At 47.9% G+C, this 25970-nt stretch overlaps 1 protein-coding gene across 3 annotated transcripts in view; it reads right to left on the minus strand.

The window, feature by feature from the left end:
- The window catches only part of EXTL3 (exostosin like glycosyltransferase 3), a 103803-nt gene extending 81331 nt beyond the window's left edge, over window positions 1-22472 (minus strand). Inside the window, exon 1 of one of the 3 annotated variants that reach the window (XM_044450275.1) lies at window positions 22362-22472. The gene's annotated coding sequence lies outside the window, so the exon portion shown is untranslated. Of the gene's footprint in view, window positions 1-6350; window positions 6369-22361 lie in introns of those variants that run through there. The other 2 variants (XM_044450274.1, XM_044450278.1) reach the window with 2 other exon arrangements.
- Between the last annotated feature and the right edge of the window lie 3498 nt (window positions 22473-25970).

Here is a 25970-nt window from a genome sequence, read left to right on the forward strand (position 1 = left end):
GGTGGCATCTTAGCAACTAATAGGGCTTCCACTGTTTATCTGCTAAAGTACAACAGGGCCTATCATTCTTTCCAGCTGGTTTCCCTTTGTCACAATCCTTAAATAAAAAGCAAACAGTAGTGATTCAGTATCGTGACATGGTTTAGCTCAAGGCGTAAGTCACACAGGGTATGGCTCACCGGTTTTTACTATTTTGATGGGTGGTGCTTATCAAAAACTCAGGTAAAGGTCTTTCCCAGCCCATTTTTCCATGGAAATCCTCCACTAGAGATGCCAGGATTTGATACAGGGGCTTTATACATATAAAGTTTCTCCTCTAGCCACGGTGTTGTGGCCCCTCAGTGGAACACCAGCCTAGTGCTAGAACAATTAAGGCCTTGTTACCCAACCAACGCTCTCTGCCACATGGAGAAACTGCTTAGCTTCCATTCCCAAGTAGTCAATAAACTGGGCATAAAATGCTTTCCCATATTGACCAGCTACATCAGAAGCAAGCAACAGACAAACAGGGTGAGGTAAGCTGTTCAACCAAGAGTATGTGACCCAAGAATAGTCAGGGTGCTGTAGTGGTGGTGGAGAAGGGACTGGCACTCTGGAGATCCAGGGTTCTACTCCTCACTCAGCCGTGGAGCCAACTGAGTGACTTTGGGCCACTCACGGGCTCTCAGCCCAGCCTACCGCACAGGGCTGCTGTTGTGTGGATAAGATGGAGAGGAGAGAGAGAATGATGTAAGCAGCCTTGAGTTCCTCAAGGACAGGATATAAATATAACAAATAAATAAACCGAGTTAGAAGAGCCAGGCTGGACTGGACCTAGCATTCTGTTCCCACCATGGCCAAACACCTGCCTGGGGGAAGGAAACAAGCAGAACACAAATGCCAGAGCATCTTCCCACTCATATTTTCCAACAGCTGGTATTTGAGAGACATGAGCCCTTCTGAAAGCCACCCAGGTTGGTGGCCATCACTACATCCTCCACATGGTGGGCATGTCGTGAGCGGAGCCGGGTGGTGCCGGAGGTCAGGCTAGATGGCCCAGGAGACCCCTTCTGACTCGCGCTGTTTCTATGTTTCTAAAAGCTTTAGCTCCATGCTGGTTTAAGAAGTCACTCCTTGAGGCCGCCCTAAATCTTCCAGCCATCAGCTTAATGGGATGAACTTCTTGGGTTCTAGTAATCGCAGCCTCAATTATTTGGGGGAATTTTACTGGTTTGTACAATGAGGAGCTATCTCTGCACCGCCAGCTGTACAGGCTTAGCAGTGAGCAAGGGTCCTGGTCTGTCATTCTGTCAGGATCCTTGCAAACTGAAGCACTTCCTTTTGAAATAAGATTGATGACTTAAATGGCAAACAGGCATCCGGAAACTGTGGACACAGGATGTTGCAACACAGCAGCAATCAAATTGTTTCACAACACTTATGAGAAGGACACAGATACAACAGCTTTCCCAGCTTTACCTCCAGGATCTGGACCACATCTGCATGAAGGCTCCATCTAGTCATGGCCTGCCTTCCATAAATTTCCTTAAGAGCACATCTTCCAGAAGCGTTGTGCGAATAAGCATTTCCCTTCCCGGGAGCCTTGAACCAGCTGTCAATCATGCTCCACAGGAAGATTTCCACAAAGCTCTCACCTCGGCCCTTAGCTCAAGCGAGCTTTTTGCCAAGGGAAAGCATGCAACACCATTTCCTTCCTATCATCTTGTCATCAGCGGAGACCCATTTTTCCCAGCACATGAACAAGTTCACAATCTTCCCCATGTCGATGTTTCATTCCTTTACAGCAGCCTCTAACTTGGGAGCCTGTCAACTCCTTCTAGAATTTCTTCAGGCCCCTCTGGGGAGCTTATCAACTGGAGCAAATTGATGTCCTGTTGCCACCGAATAGATTACATGCTGACATTCGGCCAAGGACGATCCCTTCCTGACACAATGAGACCTTCACTTACTTGGGTGTCCAACTCCCAAAGCAGACACGGGTAATTAGGAAGTTTGCATTATGACGATTTCAACCACCCCAGGGCTTTACCTCTTCATTAATTATTTCTTAATAGGTCTCCAGTGACTTGACCCGGCTTAGCATCTTTCACCCGCAAGGACATCACTAATTCTGGGATGTGCCACAACAGCTGCTGTTTTGCATGCATGAGACTCGCCCTGACAAAACTTGTCCTCCACCTGGGAGGTCCCTGGGGAGCATCTATAGCTTAGGGTTACTGCTCTGCTCATCTCTGGAGGTAAGGATCGGTCACAGGGGAAACCGAGGCCAAGAGAAGCAGTAAAATTGATGATGACTTTGTTTCCAAGGCAGGCCTTTCTCACCTGAAATGGGCATCTGCATGGAGAGGGCCCTGCTCCACAATCTAACAGGTCTCCCCCAAGCAGAAGAGTTTCCTGCCGCAACTGGAGCAATTCCTAAACGGAGCTTTGAGCATCACTGTGGGGAGGGAAAGCTGGAGATGAGAAGAGGATGAGGACGGAGAGAGAACGAGAAAGTAAGCTGGATATCTTTTTGAAGGTTTTTTTGTCGCTACTGTAATGCACTGTCTTTGTTATTGTATAATTTGTTTTGAAGATTTTCTTATTTATTTATTTATTTATTTATTTATTAAAACATTTCTATGCTGCCCCTTGCCGAAGCCTCGGGGCAGCTCACAACACAAAATAAAATACAATAAAATACAAAAATAACAATATAAAATTAACAATATAAAATAAATAACAATATAACAATTATAGAAATAACAATTTCTATAATTGTTATACAGAGTAGAAATAACAATTTCTACTCTGTACTACTCATACAACACTCGTAGGTTGTGAGTTTTTTGTTTTTTAATCGATTTAATGAAAAGAAAAACCAAAACAAGATTTTTTTAATAGGGAGGAAAAAATGGAATGAAGGTTGAGGAAAGGGAAAGAAGAAGGGAGAGACTCTTCAGCAGAGGATAAAAGAAAGGGGAGAAATAATTGGAAGCAAGGGTATAGCTACAAGGAGCAGAAGAGGAACTTCCCAATGGATCCATGAAGGTGGTCATGGAAAAACGGAGGATCAGGCAGGAATTCCTCCCTCATGCTGAGTATAATCTTAGCTATGGAATCCTTCTCAAACAGGCCGCTCACATGTGTGGGCTCCAACTGAAAGCCAAGCCAGGACAACACAACAGTTCAAACGGAGGTACAAGGTGAGGCATGTCTGACTCTGGCTGATCTCATGCACCCCATCAGGGTGAAAACACACCCTTTTCCCAAAACAATGGAAACCCATCTTTGCAGATTTCTAGGTGTCTCCCGCCAACCTCTGTTAGCCAGGAGCAAATCAAATTAGTAATGAGGAAAAATAACAGAATCAATCAGAAAGGAGATGAAAAAGAAACTGCACCTTGGTACGATGCTCACTTCACCCCGTTCAGTTTTTTAATCCTTTTCTTTATGTTCCATTTTTGGGTCCTGGTTACCTGAAGGAGCGCTTACGTCCATATATGCCCAGCCGCCCCTTGAGATCTGCGGGAGAGGCCCTTCTCCGGGAGCCCTCCGTGAAGGACATTAGGAGGGTGAGTACCCGGAGGAGGGCTTTCTCTGCGGTGGCGCCCAACCTATGGAACGCGCTCCCCAGAGAGGTCCGCCTGGCGCCGTCGTTATTTTTCGGCGTCGGGCCAAGACCTTTTTATTCAAAAGTCATTTTAATTGTTAACAGTATTTATTCATTATATTCTTTGGCCAGGGCGACTTAATTTATACTGTTAATTTATATTATTTTAAGGATGTTTATTTATGGATGTAAGCCGCCCCGAGGCTTTGGCGAATGGGGCAGCATAGAAGTTTCCTAAATTAAATAAATAAATAAATAAATAAATTTTTGGATCCCAGCTTTGTTACTCTTTCTTGCCTGGGCAGATGTCCCTTCTCCCCTACAGAAGCTGTTGTTCACGGCTATTTCCAAACTGATCCTTTGGGTCTGGTTACTTGTCGCTTCATGTTTTTGGTTCGCTTCATTTCACGTTGCTTTATTTTATTCCCCATTTCATTTCTTGCGAGGCTCAGCTTTCCTGAATGTTCCTGGGTCCCAGATCAATCTTTATGCAACCTATTGGAATAAACAGCTTCTGCACATTGCTTCTCCCTCCTAATCTTTAGCTCAAATGGCTCTACCCTTGGGATTGGGGTATGTTTTAACTAGTATAGACTGGTAAGAACTACAGGTGATGCCAAAAACGCAGTTAAGCAATCATTAAAGCTGCTAGAGTTTGTGTGTAAAAGTTATAGTTAAAAATTATAATACATTCTTCTAGTAGAGAGTTGCTTAATAGGAGTTACAATAGTAGTTCATTTTACACTTTATAACCTTTTCATGCAAACCACCCTAATTTGTGTTATTTTTCCATGTAATCACTGCATTTTACTTTAGCCTCTTTGCCTCTATGCACTGTTCCTTCCGTTTTTTCCTTCCCTTAAAATTAATCTAAATACCATGGTTTTTTTTGTTTTCCCTGGCTGCTGGTGTACTATGCTTTCACTTCATACGTCTGGATATATTTTCTGCTTATCTGCTGCAAATATTAATTAATTTTAACATTTCTGAATGTTACTTTCTGGCTGAGCAACCTTCCTCACTTGAGCTTTCAAAGAAACCAATCCAATCCTATAGCCCATTCTTGTGCATGCAGAAAGTCCAAAGTCAAACCCAGGCATTTCAGGTCCAAGGATCTCTGGCAGGTGATGGAGCAACTCTTCTGCCCAAGACCCTGGGGAGCCCCCGCCAGTCAAAAGAACAAGGCTAGATGCAGCATCCAGCCACTTCCCTACACTGCGTGCCTAAGGACTAATACCACCATCTGGCATTTTCCAATTTATGCTGTGCATGAAAGGACAGAGCTGTGGGAAGCTACACTCACTTAACTTTTTGGGGTCTTGATGACAGGGGCCTCCAACTGACCCAGCAGTGGCTTCTAATTCTTCCTACCTCCCTCACAAAGCCAGAGACAGACTTCAAGAGCCTCCAGAACCCATCCCACCAGTTTGCTCTTTCCAAAGTAGCTACTGTGGAATTGAGTAATCATCTCGTACCTTAGGATAGTTCTTCTCAAAATAGGGGAGCCTCTAAAATTTCTGTATTGCTGCGGAAGCAACTGTCAAGGGAGAAGGCGGATCTGGAAGCACTCCCCCCTCCCACCCTTGTAAGGGGAGGCTACAGCCTGGTGGGCTCATCCCAGGAAGCAGCATGGTGGGAGATGCAGGAGAGATCAAAGGAAGACTTCGACGCAGCACAGAAGCAAGTGATGGAATTCACTTCTGTAAGATGTAGTGATGCCACCACTTTGGATAACTGTAAAATGGCACTGTGAAAGTTGGACCTTTCCAAGTTGGGCTGTGAAAGGAAGGCTGAGCACTGCAGAATTGAGGCCTCTGAATTGTGGTGGTGGAGGAGACTCCTGCAAGTCCCTTGGACCGCAAGGCGATCAAACCGGTCAGTCCTAGAGAGATCAACTCTGACTGCTCTTTGGAAGGCCAGATGCTGAAGATGAAACTCAAATACTTTGGACACCTGATGAGAAGGAAGGACTCCCTGGAGAAGAGCCTGATGCTGGGAATGATTGATGGCAAAAGAAGAAGGGGAGGGCAGAGGATGGGGTGGCTGGATGGGGTCACTGGGGCAGTTGGTGTGAGCTTAGGTGGACGCCGGGGTTGCAGTGATACATGCCCGATTGCTCATCTCATCACCTATTAACTCCAAGATAAGAGATGCGATTGTGTGCTGGTCCAGCTTTGCAAAGCAATACCTGGATGCCCGACCTTTGGTACTTCTCTCCACCACCCCACCTCTTGACTAGCCAGCCTCCTTCACACAACACCCTGTATATGACTAGCGACAGACTCCATGGCAGCCATTTTGTGGTGGTGCCCACAGCAGTCCCGTGCGTTTATTTATTTACTACATTTTCAGTAGTTCTCTGGCCGGTTCACAACACCAAATTCAGCAAGTTTGGAGACCCTGTCCTACGCCTTAAGCACAAGCCTGCAGCTTCCCCTCCCCGGGCCAATTCCACAACTGCTGAAGATATGGAAACCTCAAGCTTTGAAAGATAAGTCAGGCGCAGCTCAGGAAAACTGTGGCAAAGATAGGGAATGTTCATAATTACTTCTGGCTAATTACTTCGGGCCACTGAGTAGGTACCAGGCTGCGGCATCTTTAATCTGGCCCTGCATCTTTCCTCCCTCAGCTTTCAGCCAAAGACTAAAAAGGGTGAAGATAACGCAGAGTGCTTGCTCTACCCGCACACTGCAAATCTTTACACACCAGAGGCAGCACCGCTCATAAAGCATGGCATTAAATATTTCCCTGCTCACACCGCTGCTGTGGGGCGAAGCACTTCTCTCCGGCTTTCATACAGATGAGCGAGCAACGCCAACACCTCAGTCACAGTCAGAGTCCTGCCCTGACAATGCGGAACCACGAATGCAGCAGTGCCAAGTTTGCTTCTCCTCCTCTGCAACATGATCGTGCTCTTGTGCAAGAGGAAGACTTTTCACTGGAAAATTAAACCAAAATGGATGCCTTTCATATCAAGAATGGAGTGACTGATTTTTACGCAAATAGCAACCCGATTGCAATGGAATACCAAGGAGAAGCTAACTAGCTGGCCTTTTCTTTCACTGCCCAAGTTATTCTCCCACCAGGCACCCACTCTACATGCAAATTCTGAAATGAAGCCTAAATAAATAAATAAATAAATAAATAAATAAATTCATAGAGTACTTTAGAAAAACAGCAGAGAAGATTCTAAAAATTGCAGAATAATTCTTTGAACTCTGAATAGGCCAAAAGGCCCTGACTAGGCTAGACTGATTGATCCTTCTGCCAACTGTAACAGAGAGCAGGAACTGTAAAAACAGTGAGGCATTACTTCTTCCACCCACTTTGAACGTGGGAATCACCCTGCAAAAGTCTCCTGGTCAACCTATCCTGATTCAGCTCCTTCTAAAGACGCCTAGAACCAAGAATCCTGGCAACATCAGTGATTACTGTCAGCCTTTACGATTGGAAGGGGGGTCGAAGTACCCCTGCCCCGTTGTATTGCTAAATGGGCAACGCATTCTTGGATATCCAGTTCCATCTGAGACTTCATGAGGCCCCACAAATTTCAGCTTGCCAGAATCGGTGTCAGCTGCAACCGGATTCCTCGGAGACCCTCCCCAGCTGGAGGGAGAGGCAGCTTTCATGTGCCTGAGAAAGAAAGGCAATGCCAAGGAAGAGAACAAAGATGACTTACAAGACCAAGAAAGATGGCGAGGAAAAAGGCATAGCCCAGAAAGCGTTAGAGCAAAAAGGACCGCTCTGGAGAGGGGCACATGGGTTGTAGGAGGAAGAGATGGACAGTCCCCAGTTCTCTTGGATGATGAGCTGCAGCTGCTTGCAAATACAAGACGGGGTTCGGAGGGCTCTGAGAGAATAGGAGAGGCCCACAACAGCATGGCCTTGTTCTGACGCCATGCAAACTTTCATGGCCCTCAAAGAACCGCTGAAGCACACTGCGGGGGTATCCAGGTACCTTCTCCTGTCCCCAAGCTCATGCAGCACACGGTCTTTCTCAGCTCTTTTGGAACGCAGTTTATCTTAGGGGTTTACCGGACTTTTGAGCTGAGAAAGGGGATCGGACACGGGTGACCCCCTTGGCCACAGCAAGGGGAGCACTGGAGATCGGCAACTTGGGCCCGAGCAACTATGTCACGCTGGATGCCAACACGCAGAGGGAGGTGCATGAAGGCAACGGCCTGTTTGAGAAGCCAATGCCACTCTGGCTGGGCACTATGTGAAACCATCAGCTGATCAAGTGCTCGGGGCCCATCTGGGCCAAGACAGCCCTGATCTCACTCCAAGCTTCTTTGGGGGCTCACAATGGGGAACAATCGCTCACCAGGGTGAGCAAAGCTGTGGGCCTCCATGATATCACCATCCAGTTGCAGCAGCAACCAGGAAAACTGCATGGGAGTCCAAACCATTTCTTTGCATTTAAAAGCGTCTGTAGAAGAAACAAAGATGATTCCCCAGAACCTTTTCCAGCTGAGAAAACAGTGTGCTGTGGCCGGGCAGAGAGGGTGGAGAACAAGTGCCCACTGCTCGCTCCTTCCGTCCGTCCATCCGTCCATCCATCCGTCCTTTCCTCTTACCACCATTTTTCACCTGCAGTCTCTCCACAGTTAGATGCTTCATCACATTCCCTGTAAAGTTATGGAAAGAGGCCCTATACAGCATCACTGGAGAATGGCAGAAAGCTGGGCCCAGTCCTGCAGTGAACAAGCTGCCAGATCCAGACATGAAAACTACCGTTTGAAAGGAGCAGCAGGTGGGGGGGGGGCACAATTCTTGAGCTGCTAGAGAATTTTCCCCATGGATGCCTCCAAACACGGTTCATGCTGTGCGATATTAAAAACCTGAACCCATTCCAAAGTGCTTTTGAGTTGAGAAATGCAAGAGCATTTATAACAGAAGAATAGGTTGTACAACGAGAAAGCTTTTCCCAAGGAATCAAACGGTACCACAGATTAGAAACCAAGTTTCTGCACCCGCAGGCACACACACACACACACAAACTCTTCAAGGACTCAAGGAAGATGTTGGCAGAAGTTAAAACCAAGCCCTTGCTGGGCACTTTCAATGCTATTCGCTGTGGTTATGCAGAAATAGCAACAACACGGGAATTCAGAAGAAAAGCGAACAATTAGGTTCTATCGTTTCCAGTTGCACCAAGCAGGGTTGTCTCTAAGAAACTGTGCTTAGTGGTGATGGCTGAAATCCAGAGTTAATTTTGGCAGGAGCAGGGCCAACAGGCTGTGGCCCATCTGGGTGTGTCTGCCTAAACCTGGTAGCTCAGTAACACCAGGAGAATCAATCCAATCCCACAGACGCAGCATTAGCCTCAGGACGGAAAGTCCAAGAAAGCAGTCTCTAACCAAGGGCAAGGAAGGGCAGGACGTTGACCGGTGATGGCCATGTTGATTTAGCTAAGGCTTGCTGGGTGCAGGAGAGAAAATTCTGTTTGGGCGGATGGAAATCACCAGATGGAGGAGCAGCTAGAACATCAGAAAAGCCAATCTGGATCAGGCCAAAGGTCAGCCAGTCCAGCACTCTGTGCACATGGTGGCAACCCAGCTGCCCCCAGGATCCCTCCAGCAGGGTGGGTGCAAGACCCCCTCCTGCCCAGTTCCTCAGCAACTGGCATGCACAGGCATGCCGCCTCTGGTCAAGGAGGGAGCCCAGGGCCAGCGAGGCTAGTAGCCACGGAGAGCCACCGCTTCATGAATCTGTCCATCCCCTTTTAAACCCATCCCAATCGGTGGCCATAGCTGAATGTTGTGTGAAAAACTCCTTTCTCAGAATCCACACCAAAGCAGCTGACTGACCCGAATGCCAAGTTCAAGCCCTCCTGTATGTGGACAGCAGCTGAATAGCTTTATTTAAAGGCATATTTTGAGCCTCTTGAATAATACATTGTGGGAATCAGAAGCAACATGTTTACGTACATCAGCGGGGGCACTCATATCCCACATGTGGGTTTTTGTGGGCAGCCAGTCGGCCACCGTATCAAGAGTGTGCTAGACTAGATGGCCCTTGGTCACACATGTTCTTCTGAATGCTGGTGAGGGATGATGGGAGCAGTAGTTCAACACACCTGAAGATCAGCACACTGGAATACAGTATACTTTTATTTCTGTTAAATCCTTGTACACAACCTTGGTGGCTTTTTAGTGAATTAGGTAAGTAAATGTTATTAAAGAACTTTCTTCCAGTACCTGGAAAGCAACCAACAGGTAAGGTGAATGCTACAGTTCCAAGAATCCTGGGCAATGCACAGCCCTGCAGGTTTTCCATGACATTCCAAACTACACGGAGAGGATACCATGAAGCTGAAAGCCGCTTCTGTGTGAGCATGATTCATCCTGCCCAGATGCCAGTTCGGATGGCATTTCCCCCAGCGTACTCGTCTCTCTCGGGCCAGGCCCAGTGCATGCTCATCAGATCCCAGCGCCTGTTCCCTCGGGGGGGGGGGGCGCTCGGGGATGTAAACAGACACATCCAACTTCTTTTTAGTAATATTTGCGCTTGCTGAGTAGAGACGCGGGCATATGCGTTACGCTGGAAGGTCGGAATGAAAGGCCCAGCTGAGATGGTCGCCTTCCCAAAGGAGTGGGGGAAGCAGCTCTTCCCCTTGGCAAAAGCCCATCTCACTTACAGTCCTGCAAATTATGAGGACTAAAAGGACAAATCCCCATCCATAAATCTCCTAAATGAAAGGTTTGTTACAGGCTCTTTGTTAAACAGAGCCTCGTCGAGAGCAAAACAGGCTGGCTAAAGACCGCAGCGGCTGCCACAGAGCTGGGAGTGCCACCGCAAGAGCCTGGAACGATCGGCAACGAAGAATTTCTTCCTAAAATCAGGCTGGACATGCTATCTCCAGGCGGGAGGGCCTTTACAATAGTGAAAAGGAAATTTTGCACAGTTCCCTGAGCCATTAAGAGACCAAGTTCACAGAAGCTCCGGTAGCCTCAGAACACAACTGTGCTTACTAACAGCAGCTGTTTGGGGGCAAATGAAATTGCCCCCCTGCTTTTCACAGAGCAAAGATCAGAGAGTTGGCTCCAGCCAAAGCTGTGAGTGCAATCAATGAGCCAGGGGAGCTTTGGTGAAGAAAGGAGAGGATTCCTGGCATTGCTTCTGGGGAAGCATGGCCTACAGCTGCAAGGTCAGTAATGTAAATGCAGCACGGAGGGGTTTCGGGGATTCAATGCAGCCAGTTGATTGATTCTGGCACACCACTGGGATTCTGTGAATACCCTGGTTCACTCCAGGCATGGTGGACCAGAACTCCCCTCATCGTAACACTCCCAGTGAATCTGGAACATGCCAGATTAAGGATGGTTGTTTTGCACTGAAAATAAGAGATTCTGTGCCTACACTCGTAGGATCAGCTGATAAATTCCACCAACTGTTGGGTGATTAACCAAGTGCAGAAACTATTGAGAATGTGTTGCTACCCATGTGAAAACAGTTGGGTTTCCTTCCAAAGTCCTCCAAGGACTTGTCCAAGCAGAAATTCTAAAATTTATCAAGCATAAGAGGGTTGCTACCAAAATTTATTCTACGCATTTTGCACCCCTGTAAACCAGCTATCAATTACATGTCTGTCGCCTTGCTCCATGTTCACATTCTTCTGCTAAACCCACAAAGACTACGGCCAAACCGAAAGGAAGAAAGGCAGAGTTGCAGTGGAAAGCAAGTCCTTGGTTTTGCAAAAAGAGAGAAGGGACAACTAAAGATACACGCAGAAGATCAATGAGCAGTTTCCAGTTAACATGGTAAGTTAGAGGCTTCCAGAGCACAAGCCGCCCAAACCACAAGTAACCAAGACAGCAAGGAGAGAACGCTAATTTTACATCCTGAGGATATAAGCTGGAATCGAAAGTTGTGGTCAAAAACTGCTAGGAAATTGCACAAATGAAAGACACAAAATGAAATTAAGCTCGATGTAAAAAAGCAACAGCAAAGATTGGCAGTGAAGGACCAAAATATAAAAAATTAAAATAAAGCAGAAACACAGAAAAAGGATAAAATGAACTCCTTTTCTGACCCCCCTTGGTTTAGCAAGGGGTCAGGGGGACAACTACAAGAAAGTGGCCAAAGTTCACCCATCATGCTTGCAGTCAGAGTGAGAAAAGGAAGCCAAGAAAAAAAATGCATCCTGCTTCCCAGAATGGCTCTTAATTCGAGAAAAAATAATTGGAAGAAAGGCATAAAGGACGACTTTATGCACCTCCCCCTCATCACCACCTCCTCACCTGGTGAGTGGGTATACCTTGGTGACCTCAAAGCCCTTTCACCCAGAGGTTTCTTGCAACCTTATGGCCCTCAGGACCCTGGGAAGACCAGCAGAACATCCCAAAAGCAACTGGGACGTAACATGAGCTGTGCTGGAAGCTCCCTTTGGCTGTTCAGTTTCACATAAACAAGCAAAGGACCCCTGAGGTGGCCAATACGGTGCCCAGAGCACTCCCTGAAAAACAGTGCCAGGTCTCCTTGGAGATTCTAGTCCCTATTAAGAGTCCTGGAGACAAAGGGGCGAGGGATTACTTATTAACATTCATTTCCTGCCCTTCCAAGGCTAACAGCACTGAAGGCCGCTAATGATCGTATGCAAGATAAAATCCAATGCCAAGCACGAAGAGTAAATCAATGAAGAATAGGACGAAGAAGGCTCAGGGAACAAAGGCCGCCATGGTCGCTCACCTGCTAACTCCCACGGCTGTGAAGCAGTAAGTGTGAGGCTGCATCCCAGGATGTGGTGCCCCCTTTGCTAGACTTCATGGTGTTTCTGGTGACCACATCTTTGGAGGAAGACACAGAGCCTGAGAAAACGCTGGAGAGGAGTCGCCCGGAGGCAGATCAGGGGGATGCTAGGACCTCAAGGGAGACGGCCACTGGCCTCTTAGCCTCATGACAGAAACAGGCCCTCCCAAAGAATCAGGCATAGAAACAAACTGAGTCAGAAGGGGTCTCCTGGGCCATCTAGTCTGACCCCCAGCTCCAGCCAGCTCTGCTCATGACATGCCTACCATGTGCATGTCCAGCCTTTCCTTGAGCACCCGCACCGATGGGGCCTCAACCACCTCCCCTGGAAGCCCATTCCATATCCTAGGGGTCCTCATTGTCAGGAAGTAGCTCCTAACATCCAACCTGAAGCCTGGTTCCTTGAGCTTTGCCCCATCGGAACATGTCCTGCCCTCCACTGCAGGGGAGAACAGGTCCTGGCCCTCCTCCACATGACATCCCCTCACATACCTATGGCATCTAAGGGGTTACTCTTGGCCACCCCAAAGTCTGAGGAGTAACGACTCCACCGGAGTAAGGCTATACTCCTAGGCAAGATTCAGCCTATGAATGGACACGAGGCGGCCGAAGCTGTGCTCTTACGCACAGAGCGCTGGAGGGCTGTTCTGTCCGGGTTCTGTGCACAAGGCCTTCTATCCTCATCTCTCCCCGACTGCCCAGCTCTGCTCTAGAACTCCCTGGGCTTGGCCTTGAGCTGTCCAAAGATGCTGGAGTTCCATCCCTGCACCGCGGCAAACCGATTGCCAGCCAACGCTTGCTCTGCTAAAGAAAAAACAAGCTTCTCTGGAGCCCCTCTTCTTCCTCAGCCAGCAGGACCTTTTCCCAGATCAAATTCCTGATCAAGTCTGTTTGGATGCTCAGATGGAGGCCACCAGCAACGAGAAACAAAGCTGTCTCATCAAGGAAAAACAACAAAAACCAGACACAAAATATATGCAGTCAGTTCCCACCCACCGAGATTCAAGAGTATCTGTCCATAGAACATATACAGGAACATATCCATGAATCTACGAGGCACTCTTGTCTCTTTGTGAGTAAGACGGTCACTCCCTCTCAGGGAAGGAGACCTACCCAGTCCAGCAGAAAATGTAAGTTGCTTGTTGCCCCAAAATATCATTGTCTGGCTTCTGCAGGTCCATGCACAGAGCCCATCAGCCATACTGTTTATCAGGGACCGGCATGTGTTTTCCAAGGCCCCACAGCAGACTCGCAGCTCCCACAGTGAGTCACCCAAAAGGGCCTTCGGCACCCTGGATCACATGCCGCTTTTCATGAAGCACAGCAACATTATTCCTGAATTTGCAAGTTCTGTCCTGGTTCCCACACAGTTCCCAAGATTCACACCCGGATGAGGAATCAGGGCTGCATGTTACAGGCACAGACATACCTATCAGGGAACCTGGTACCAGAAGTCACCGCTTCCCTCCAGCCAGCAAGAGAATCTTCTTGGCTAGACCCAAGCAACAGGCTGCAAAGTTCCTCTTCAGGGCAGAGACAATTTGACAAGCCCCCATTCCAAATACTTTTGGACTGTTTTGCTGGCATGAGAAAGCATCCCAGTTATAGCAATAAGCTTTCCTCACAAATGCATGACTCAACTGGCTGGCAGAGATTGCTAAAGCCCTCCTCTTCGACTTGGAAAACTCCCTGGAGCTGGAGGGGAGCTGAGAGGGGGCAGACGCCATGGGCCATTCCCAGGGTAGCCCTGGGGAGAGGGAACAATGTGTGCTCAACAAACTGCTAGGAAAAGCAAAGGGCCCAGCAGTGAAGGACGTTGCAGAAGTCACGCAAGCCATTTCAGCCTCTGGGGTCTTGGTGCACAGATAAAAATACAGCCTCCCAAGAGGCAGTATTTGAGACAGGCGAAAGGAGAAATGCTTCCAGCTAGACCCGCAATTTTACACATTTGGGCATCAGTCTGTAGCGAGTCGACCCAGCGCAAAACCCCCAGCAACTGCACCAGATTAGTGGCAGAAACAAGAAGAACACAATTGCAGTTTTCATTATACTAACATTCCATGCTGTGAAAGTTTCAATGAAGCCTTTTAATCCACCTCCAGCGGGCTGCTCCCCTCCTGCTTCCATGAGTCAGGTTGGAAGCACGCAAGGTCTGAATGGAAGAAGCTTCAGTTTTAGGCCATTATGTTTTGGTAGACACAACCAGGGCTGCTGAAGGATATTATTTATTTTATTAATTTATCTGTTGCATTTGCAAGCTGCACCCCATAGCCACAAGGCTCTCTGGACGGCTTATAAAAGTGTAAGTCGTTCACATATTGTGGTTGCTGTTAACAACAACAACAACTCCATAATCACTATTATTTATTTATTTAAAGCTTTTACATCCCACCCTTCACTATGCCTCAGGGCAGTATTACAATAAAATAAAGCACAGCATTAAAAATACAATAAATAAAACCCAATCATAAAACACTATTAACAGTTAAAGTAATGGGAAAATAAAAAGGGTATGGCCTGGCACCAAAATTAAAAAAGCGTTGGCGCCAGGCACACCTCTCTGGGGAGCATGTTCCAAAGATGGGGTGCCACCACAGAGAAGGCCCTTCTCCAAGTAGCCACTCTTCTGATTTCCCTCAAAGAGGGCTCTGAAGAAGGACCGCCAATCCAGACCTTAGGGGGCAGGCAGGTATGCATGTACGGAAGGAGACACTCCTGCAAAGGGGGACACTGGAAAATGCATACCTTGCTATTTTGCAAAGCAGGTACCACCATGCCCATAAGGAATATGTATGGAAAAATAAATACCTTTAGAGCAACCTTCCCCCACTGAGTGTCTTCATGATGTGCTGCGCAACAGCTCTGAGCACCAGGCTGGAGAGGCTCCCTGGCCATCTCCTCGCCACTGGAAAGAGCAAGGGCAACGCAGATCCTCAGGGGTTGCCCCGGTTTGTTATTTTTTGCCTCCATGTGTGCCACTGCCCATATACTGAGAACCTTCTTCCTTAAAGAGAGCTTCATGGTCAAAAAGAAATGCAAAACAAAAGCCCCTCAAGCAGATGCCCAACGCTTTGCCCCGCCATCTCGTGTGGGTTCGCGGCTTGCATTTTAAATGAACTTTCTGGAGCGCGTTGCAACAACCTGCGAGCGCCTCTCTCGTGCCAACATGCTGCCGCAAGCAGGAGACCCCTGTGCAACTGGGGACAGTGAAGACGGGAGAGCCTTCAGCTCCCCAAGTGGCGCAGCCGATGGCCATGTGCCACCTCCAGCCCCACTGGCCTATGTGCACCAATTCCCTGGGAACAAGGAGAGGCACTCGTCCAGCCATGTCCCGCCTGGAGGTCTCCATGGACAGCTGGCCGGGCACTGTGCTCTCCACTCTATACAGGTTCTCTCCATTTATGCCCACGCATGTCCCACATATTCTCCCCAAAAGTTAAATGTGCCTGCAAGTCTCTTTGGCAAGAGCATTCAGTGCTGCTCCCCTGTCTATGCCCGCCTCCAACAGGATGCGAGAACCAGTTTGCTGGTTTCCTCAAGGCCAGCAGAGGGAGCACATCGCGGATGCCTGTGCTTTGAGGGACCTGCAGGGCACTTCCCGTGCCGGCTCACACACCTGCAAGCCAAAAGGACAGGGCCACCGAGAAGCAGCACCTTACCGTTCTCTGCAACGCAACGCCGAAGTAATCTGGACCCATTTCAAGTATTGGCCCCCAGCCACTCATTTTCCCATTTATACCGCATTTAATCCATTTATAGCAGATTGGCTAGGCAACTAAGCTACTTTCACCAGGAAGAGACTTCAATTAGCAATGATTTCTGAAAGATGGGATTTCACTTTGCACTTCAAAGGGCGTTCTCCTCCTCCTATGCTTTGTAATAACATCAGTTTACTCAGCTGGGCAGCAGGCGATGCTTCTGAATATGGCATCATATGCAAAACAATGAGACGGAACTGTGATGTGTCCACCCCACACCTCAGCACCGTCTCTGTCAGTCCCACCCAAGCCTCGCCTCGCATCCAAACTGTCAGGTAAATAAGTTAAATGAGCTGGCCCAAGCGGTAGACATCACCAAGCAGTTGTCAAAGCAGCACAACGTGGATTCTGTCACTACAACGCGGATACTGAGATGACCGTTGAAAACACCTTGTGCCAAACAATTCCCCAAAATATGGCTTTCTGTCACACAACAGAAATTGCCACAGAGACTAAATATTGGGCGGTGCCATCTGCCCCAGTTGTGTTTTCCTTGCTGACCAACCTTCCGTAGGAAGGCACTGTGGACTTGGACCGGTGCTCCCACAAGGGGAATGTAAACACTGCAGCTTCCAGAATGACGGTGTTACTTTTGGGAGCCATCACAGAAGTGAAATCATTTTAACACCATCATACCAGACACACTCGAAGTGAGCAAGCAACAAATAACTGTATTCATTAAAGCATTTAAACACCGACTCTCTGTCCCAACGATGCTCATGGGGTTTACTATGAATACCAAGTGAAAACTAATCAAGTCAAAATCAGTCCCAAAATGAAGTAGCAGCAGCACTGAGAAAAACCAACAACAAAAATTTCAACGAGATGAGCATTTACCCAGGTTAAGCACACCTAAAAAAGCAGTCTTTCAATGTGGGAGTAAGAGGGGAGGGGGCCAAGTGTGCCACCCCCACAAATTACTTTTGCACAACTGGGAATGGCTGTTAGTGCAAGAGGAAGGCAGTGCTCACCAGAGCACCTGGAAGCTATCCAAAACTGTAACTTCAGAAACAGGACAAATCAAAGGAAGTCACAAAATGGAGCTCCTCTGCCTTCTCCCAGGCGAGAAGTGCTGGCAGACCGCCAACACTGGAGACTGCCTGGAGAGTGCCGCCATTTTGGAGCTACCACCAAGGCAGCCTTGCCTCACATGGGCACCAGCCGCTCCTCTGATGTCATCCGAGGCTAGGCTCAACTTCCTGTGTGGGGCAATCGATCTCTCGACTGGGCAGTAGGACCATGCTCATTATCTGGGCGTTAGCTCTCCCTTTCATTTCCTTCCTCCCCTCTCCACTGCCTACTGAAATGTATGTGTTTACATTCCTAGGTAACACCTGCATTATTCTGCAAAGGCCTATAGGCAAATTTAACCCAGTTAAGGAAAGGGTAAAAAATAAAGTAGAAGAGTCGGAAAGGACCTATAAGGACATCAAATGCAACCCTGCTCCACTTCCGTGTGTGATCACCCATCCGGCTGCAAACCTGCACCTTTCTAGCTTAGCAAAGGTGACTCGAAATGCAAGCTCATCAATATCTATGCAGCTTGGGAACTAGGAGGCAAAAGCACGAGAATAATTGTGGCTGAAAAGCAGTGCACGAGTTTTGTAAATAAAATACTGGGCAAAGAGTATTGCTCAAGGATTTAAGCAGGGCAAATGTTCCAGAATGAGGTCAGGAACTCAAAAACAGACCTAAGCGTGGGTTTTACAAAACTGCTGTCGGCAAGAAAGCTTTACAGGAGTTCCCCACACCAGTGAGGGGTTTTTTGCGATTTTCTGTACACTCAGCTAGGGGTGGAATCACCCAAAGGAAGGAAACCCACAAGAAAGCTAGCTCCAGTTCCATTTTGTTCATTATGCACCTCAGCCTCCCGTTCTTCAGCCAGCCCATATTCCGAAATCCCAAGCCACATTCTGAACCTCGCTCCCCATCCCATTCCCTCCTCCCAAAACATAAAGATCAAGAATGCTGCAAAAAGTTGTTTAGACATCACTTGTGCAATAGTTCATGGACTCTTTGTCCTGCCCTTTCAGTGCCAAGACAATTTGGCCAGATCCAGCTAAAATCTAAATGGAAGCAGGCTAGAGTTGCCAGAATGAAGCAATGCAGCAGCTGAAAACCCAAGCACAAACCTAGTGAATGCTCAGCCTTTCAGCACTGAGCAGCTGAGGATGAGGATGTGAAAACCGCTGAAGAGACAGAAGTGAAAAATGCCCCCCTCCCCGCCTCCACAGATTGCACTGAATCCCAAGAAAAATTAAACATCGCCCCGACACAGGGCTCCTTACTGAACGCCACATTCCCCGATCTCCACGTCCCTCTGGCTGTCATTACGACTGTTGAAACCATCCATTTAATATTGATTTCATCCAACAGCGAAGACAGTCAGTGCTAATACATTATTTGACAAGTCCTGGCAAAAGAAAGACCAGGCTGGGGTTCAAAGGAATGCAACAGCACAAACACGGGCCACTCCTAGCTGATGAAAGGTTCAGTCGATCGATTCAGAGCACCGGCGTCAGGAGTCAGTACCACTGAATTTAATGGGCTGCACTCAGTTTAGCTACACCTTTACATCAAATTCAGTAGTGAGGGACACTGGGGGTTAGGGCAAACAAGCATGATTCACAAGACAACTTAAACATCTAATGTTATAACAATCCTTTGTCGAGATCAACACCTGTAGTAATGAATTCCTCAACAGGGTTAATTCTAACTCAGCAGCCTCTCGCTCCCCTGAAGCTTTTTGCTCTGGAATGGCACTAACCTTAAGTGGCTCGACATCCACGGAGGCTGAAATGATCCACACTGGTTTCTGAATACGTTCCTCTTTCCACAAATAAATAAATACGTTCCTCTTTCCATAAATAAATAAATAAATAAATAAATAAATAAAAATGGTAGCTTAATACATCTGGGCAGGTACCCAGTCATGGACCCATGGCCAGGGTCCAGGATGTGCATGAGTCCTGATGGAAATGGTAACCTTCCATAAAGAGAGATTTGGGCTGCTTGCTCTCAGCATACCCTACCTCACAGGGTTGTTGTTCTGCAGGTAAAAACAGAATGGAAACCCATGCATGCCACCTTGGGTTCCTCACAAGAGAAAAAAGGTGGGGTATAAATGCAATGAAATAGCAATAGCTTGGATGATTACACACTACTTTCAGTGCAGCATGACTCTGTATACCAAATGCTGTCTAACATGGAGCAGGAGGGGTTTATTGCACTCCTTGCAGATTTCCCACTGGGGCAACTGGCTGGTCTCTGAACAAACCAAGTCCTGGGCTAGAAGGTCCTTTGGTCTGAGCCAGCACAAGTCTTCAGATGTTCTTCTTTTTAAAAAATAATAAATTAGATAATTGTGGATTGCCGGATAGTTCCAGAGCCGAAGAACAAGAGGAGAAGGGGATGGGAATGTACCGCTCAGGGAAATGATGGAACACAAACAGACAAATATGCTCAGTGGCCTTTTTCATGAGAGTCTCCGAGTTGGTCAGTGTTCACCTGGGATCAGAGGAAGCCAGCTTTAAGTCTCCACTTAACTTAGTCAAGAAGCTCATCAGGAGATCTTGCCTCTGTTACCCTCTCTTGGCCTTACCTGCTTCACAAGAATGTTACAAGGAACGCATGCTCGGAAATGGGAGATGGCTGTATTGACACATTTGGACGACACCGGACTGGGGAATGCTGAAACAAGCACCCCTGAACTCCTTGGAGAAATAGGTTAAAAGTATCACCAATCAGTAGAGAGGGTCCAACCTCCCCAAATATGAAAAACCATGTAGGTCAGTGCTTTGGGGAGCCCACCATGAGCCACATAAACAAGTGAGCAGGATCTAACTCATTGCCAAGTATTCATGCTGCAGTTAAAACTGGCCCCGACAAAGGAAACCGCCTCCTCCAGGCCAGAGTATTTCTCCCTGTAGACCAACACTGTCTGCTCTGACTGACAGCAACTCTCCAGGTTCTCAGGTTAAGGTCCTCTCTATCCCTGGCAACCTGAATCTTTTTTTAACAGAAACCTAAGAAACGGGACTGGACCTGGGACCTTCCATGTGCAAAGCAGAGGCTCCACCACTGACCCACTGCATTCCAGATGCAGCGATTCTTACACCTAAGCCCCGTTCACCGGCTCCCAGTTTGCTTCAGGCCACATCAAAGGCTAATGTCTAAGTCAGACAAACATCAGATGCAAACCAAAGTGCCGGTTTATGCCATTACAGCCCAAAGGGCTATACTCTTCAAGGTGGTCTAAAATTAACCTTAAATGAATAAATATGAAAAAGCAGCCCTATGAAGGACCTCTCGCTCCCACCTGAACCTCCCTGGCAGCCAATAACCACCGACTCTCCTTTGGGTCCCCCCTCTCTGAACCGCTCAGGTGGGCAGTGACCATGCTATGAGGGAAAGGGCCTTTCCTGGCCAAACTCCCCCACGCCGGAAGGAAGATCTCCGTGGCATCACATTACTATCCTTTAGGCAACCAAGTCTGCCCCCTTTGCTCGGACTTCCATTAGTGAATGGGTTAGGTGTATTTCCTTCTCCAATCAGCAGTAACCCAACTGGGAATGAGAGGCAGGGCCTTCTTTGTGGCAACACCGAGGTTTTGCAACTCCCTGTCTGGGGAGACATATCTCCTCTCTGCCTTTTGAGTCTTGCCCTGTTCTTTGTAGGCCTTCCCCATGGTGTATTTTGCCCACTGTGTTGTATATATTGCTACTTTCTTTTGTTTCAATGGATGCTATCAACATTTTAATATTAGCGAGTGCTTCCCTTGGGAATTTTTGTAGGTATAAAGTGACTTATAAATTCTGTAAATAAAATTAGGTCCTTTTCACTCATCCTTCACCAAGTGCTGGTGAGCACAAAAGGAGGGAGGTAATTTCAGTGGTAGCTTCTCAGCTTTTGGAAACAGCTTCTATCTGGAGGTTCATTAGTTCTTCAGGAAGGCTCTGAAAACCAACCTGTTTCTGGTGGCCTTCTCATAATCTCTGTATGTCCAATTTTGTAGATGCAATGGTTTTACAGCATTTAATGTATGTTAATTAAGTTAAAGTTTTTGTAATGTGTTCTATAGCAAATGTTCTCAGAATGATTTACAGCATAAAACACAATAATGACTACATCTGTAATAATCATAACAATTTCAAAGATAATACCACAAATAAAAAGGAAAATAATAATACACAGGACAAAATACTGATTAACTGCAAGCATTCAATCATGATCTGAATAAAAACCAATATAAAATCAAGCCATTTATTCAACAATTAAAATGACGTGGGAATAAAAAGGTTTTGCACTGGTGCCAAAAAGTATACAGTGTCAGTGCCAGCCACAGCCCCCTGGGGAGTTGGTTTTATAGATGGGGCGCCACAACCAAGAAGACCCTTCCCCTCGTGGCCACCTTCCTTGCTTCGTTTAGTGGTGGGTTCATGGAAAAGGACCTCTGTAGATGATCTTAGGGTCTGGGTAGGCATATATGGGAGAATATATATAATTTACATTTGTCTGTCTTTGGATATTATTTATCTCTTTTATATCATGCATGATGTATTGAGAGTGTTCTACTCTTACAGGCAGTCAAAAACAATTTTGAATTCATAGATAAACAAAAGACTTGACTAAGATAAAGTGGTAACTGTAAATAGTTCCATATCAAAGGGCAGAAATTAATGTCAGTGACTGAAAGCAAAGCAGGAGAGGGAATTAAGGGAAAGAGAGGTCTAATAGATGTCTCATATCATCAACTGTATGGCTGACGAGGAGAAAGGCGGCATTCTTTCCTTGCAAAACATTTCAACCAACTGTGATGAAACAACCCTGATATACTATCCCCGCACTTCTAAATCCAGATGTAGACACTCCCCCACCCCACTGGGGGTGCTTCTCTTCTCCTCCCCTCCCCCCAACCCCACTGGGGGTGCTTCTCTCCCCCCCACCAACCTCACTGTGGGGGTGCTCCTCTCTCCCCAGCTCCCCTTTCAGAGTTGGGGTCCCTAGACTGATGCTCCTTCTCTCCCACCCTCCCCGAGCCCCTTGGGGGTTCGCGAGAACACTCAGCAGCACCCCCAAACCTCCACCTCCAGAGCTACCTTAAAGGGGAGGGGGCAGCCCTTCCTAAGACTCTACCACTCTACAAGGAAAATGGGGGGGAGAACCCCTCCTAAGCCTGATCCCAAGAAGTCGCCTGTTCGCACATGCACAACACACCCCCTTCCTCACGCCTGGTATGGCCCATCCACCCCCGTCCTTACCTCCTGAGTTTAACCCACCCGCCGACGGACGCCGCAGCCTTCCCCAGATCCGTGAGGGAACCACCATCCGCGGGGGACGAGAGCGTGGGGGAAACGGTCTTCGCCTCCATCAAAGCCTCATTTCCTCCGCTCGCGCCCCCCCCGAGAACGGGCGGCGATGGTGCGCTCCGCGAACGAGCGACCAACCCGCAGAGCCCTCACCTCTCGCTTGCTCGACTTCACCTCGAGCGCGCCGCCGCCGCCGCCGCCGCCGGCTCCTTTAACTCCGCCTTCGGTCATTTCCGAAGGGAGACGCCGAAAATGGACGAGGTCGGCCCGGAAGGGGACGAAGATGGACGAAGATTGCCGAAAAGGACGGACGGTCGAGCGCCGCGAGCCAGAGGAAGGAATGCGAGAACAGAGTCGCGGCGGGAGGGGGGCGACAGCGGCGGGGGACTCGGGTGAAGACGGAAACTGCCGATTCTCCCTTCCCCGCGGTCCTCCCCCCCACGCCTCCTACATTTACGCATGCGCAGCCAACACACCCGCTTTCCCGCGCAAACTGGAATGGGCCTATAACATCCTTTCCCAACCTTGCGCATTCCAGGTGTGCGGGGACTACAACTCCCAGGCAGCTGGAGGACCTTCAGGTGCGCGGGACTACAACTCTCATGCACCTCCAAGGCCCCAGGTTGGGAAAGACTCGTCTACTCTCAAACTAGAGATGTATTTCATCATCATTTTAGAAGTGAATCCTCTCAAGCCAAATCCATGGTACCTTTGGATCGAAATGCAGGGTTCAGCAGTCGCCATGATGGCACCTAACTGCCAAGCTGGCTTTTGGCGCCACACCTGGTAGTGGCTAATTCCAGCAGCCAACCATGCGCCATGTGAAGAAATGCTTTTTTCCCCATTTCAATTCCCTCTGACCCCAGCACAGTCCACATGCCTCTGCAGCGCTGGCAGATAGCTCTGCCATGCTGAGACTAACCATGCATCAGTGAGGGAGGCAATTTTATGTATTGACTGGATTTCCATCCTGCCCCCTTAGCCAGAATGGCTCTCAAACAGCAACTATATCATAAAATAAGTAGTATTAAATTAACAAATATAACAGTAGTAAAATTGCAGCATAGCAGAAGCTCCTGGTCTTCAACAGGTGCATCAAAACAGTTGTGACAGAAGTATGGTATCACCATCGCTATCTGTTTAGAACAGGAGTGAGCAAGTTCTGGCCCTCCAAATATTTTAGACTACAACTTGCGTGTTATAATAAACAAAAGATAGTTCTGACAAGCTTGGTGTAGATCAAAGATGGACAGAAGATGGTTCTTCGTCTGTTTGGAGCTTCCATTCCCAGAAGCCTTGCCTGCAGAGCTAATGGTCAGAAATGCTGAGCTGGGAATCCAAACCATCTGGAAACCTTAATGTAGACAATATCTGTCACACTTTCTCCTCCATGAATTTGTCCAATTCCCTTTTAAAGCCTTCTAAATCGGCAGTCTTCACTACATCTCATGGAAGTGAATTCCATAGATTAGCTATGCACTTGGCAGAGAAGTGCATTCTTCCACCTGCCCAGAAATTCCCACCAGCTTCATATGATGACCCCGTTGGATTTATGAAAAAGAGAACAATGTCTCCTTATCTGCTTTCTCCACACCATGCATAATTTCTATGTTGCATATTTTTATCCTCACTTGCCCCCTTTTCTTAAAATTAAACAGTCATAGATGTTGCAACCTTTCCTCATAAAGGCTTCCTCGTGGACAATGCCACGAAAGCTTGCGGCCTTTAAGGTGCCACAACAATCCGTGTTCTTTCATCTCTCAGATCAGATTGGATTATTCCAGGTTTGGAAGAGGGTGACACTTTCCGCTTTCTCCTCACCATGTAGAAGTTTACAAAATCAGTCATGTACCCCGCTCACATTTTTTTCTGAAAAGAAAACACTGGAGCCCCCATCCCCTTTTTAATCCTCTCTTTCCAGGGTTTGTGCATCCAGGAAAACTGGGAGCCAAGAGCCTTACGCAGCCAGCCTCCACTAGGAAGCGCCTCTCGGCAACTTCCAGCTCTTGTCACATTTCAATCAACCCAGAGGAGCAAAGCCTCAAAAATGCATACAGAACAGGTTCCTATGCTGTGCTGGATCTGCCAAGCCTATGATTATACTGCTATGCTATCTATAGCATAGAAGGGGGTGGGGGGGCTCAAGTCCAAAGCCAGAGCAAAACACCCCCATGCAGAGCCCAACAGTGCAAGCACAAGGGCAGTCAACAATGACTATTTCCATGTCATGCTCTTCAAACACCATATTGTGGTGGGTGCAGAATGGATTTGCCACATCCTGTCCATGCAAGCTTACAGGAGAAGTGGTTGCTTTTGAAGAATGTAGAAACGAGGCACACCTTTCTCTGGTAATGGGCAGGGCAAATAGTTTACCTGGATTTCCAAACGGCCTTTGGCAAAGTCTCTCACCGGAGACTCCTAAGCATGCTTTGCAATCATGGAATAAGAGGAGGGGTCAACAAACTACTCTGTGTATGCTCAGAGACTCATGCTGGGTGTCTTGTGCGTTTTGGTCAATAAAGGATGCTTTGCCAGGGAAAAGCTCTGTGGCTTCTGAATGCACAAAAGAGGAACACCCAGCCTTCTGCAGCTTGAACCCGATCTAGTATTCACCACCAGGAGCTCTCCTTATGAGCACGCCTGGGCCCCATCCCTTTGGAAGGGGCCTTCTGAAAGTGAGTACGCCTCCTCTCAGCATGTCAAGAGCCATGCTCGCCTCACCTGGGTCTGAGAAGCTCCCCTGCTCCAGGCCCCCTCCCACCAGCTGTGCCTCTCGGTGATTCCCAGATACTGACTGTTCTCCGGGGAGTCTGGCCTTGTGATAAGCGCCTCCACTTGGCCCACTTTCTCAGGCTACCCCAGTTCTGCTTCACATTCTGGTTCTGAATCCTCTGAAGCCCAGCCAGCAGTCCTTAAGAACAAGCATCCGAAGCAGCCATCGTTCGCTCCCAGAAATAATTTTCGTAGCAACACAAACTGTTTCAGCTCTCTCTTTCGAGAGGAAATCACGGATAATTAATTGATGTGTTATGGACCAAGCTTACTTGATGCAGGAAGTCTTCTCTGCAGCAGTGAGGAATTTATCAAGCTAGTTTAGCCCCCGAATGCCAATAAACTCCAAGCCCTCAACCATTTGGCCCCTGGCATGAATGGTGCTCCTATTGCAGCATCTGTCTGTTGACTTCAGAGATTTCTTGGGCGATTGGAGCAATTAGTGTAAAGCATCTTCTCCCAACATGCAGAGCTAAGCTGATTCTTTGTATTCTGGGGAACCTGCTGCAACGGAACAAGTTTCGAGACTACCAGAATGCAACTGGCGGGAAACTTGCATTGAGCATGGCTGAACATTAAGTTAGAGCCCATGTTAGGGACAATTTGGTGATCATGATGGCGGCAGCAGCTCTTCCATCACTGGTTTAGAATCACAGAACAGCAGAGCTCGAAGGGGCCATCAGGGCCATCAGGGCCAACCCCCTGCTGTTGCAGGACACCAAGTTACACCATCCCACCCAGGTGGCTTGTCAGTGCATTGTCCACCAGAGCTTTTTCAAGTTGCACCAG

The sequence above is a fragment of the Varanus komodoensis genome, unplaced genomic scaffold (genome assembly GCF_004798865.1).
Source record: "Varanus komodoensis strain SLA01 unplaced genomic scaffold, ASM479886v1 scaffold64, whole genome shotgun sequence".
Lineage (NCBI taxonomy): Eukaryota > Metazoa > Chordata > Lepidosauria > Squamata > Varanidae > Varanus > Varanus komodoensis.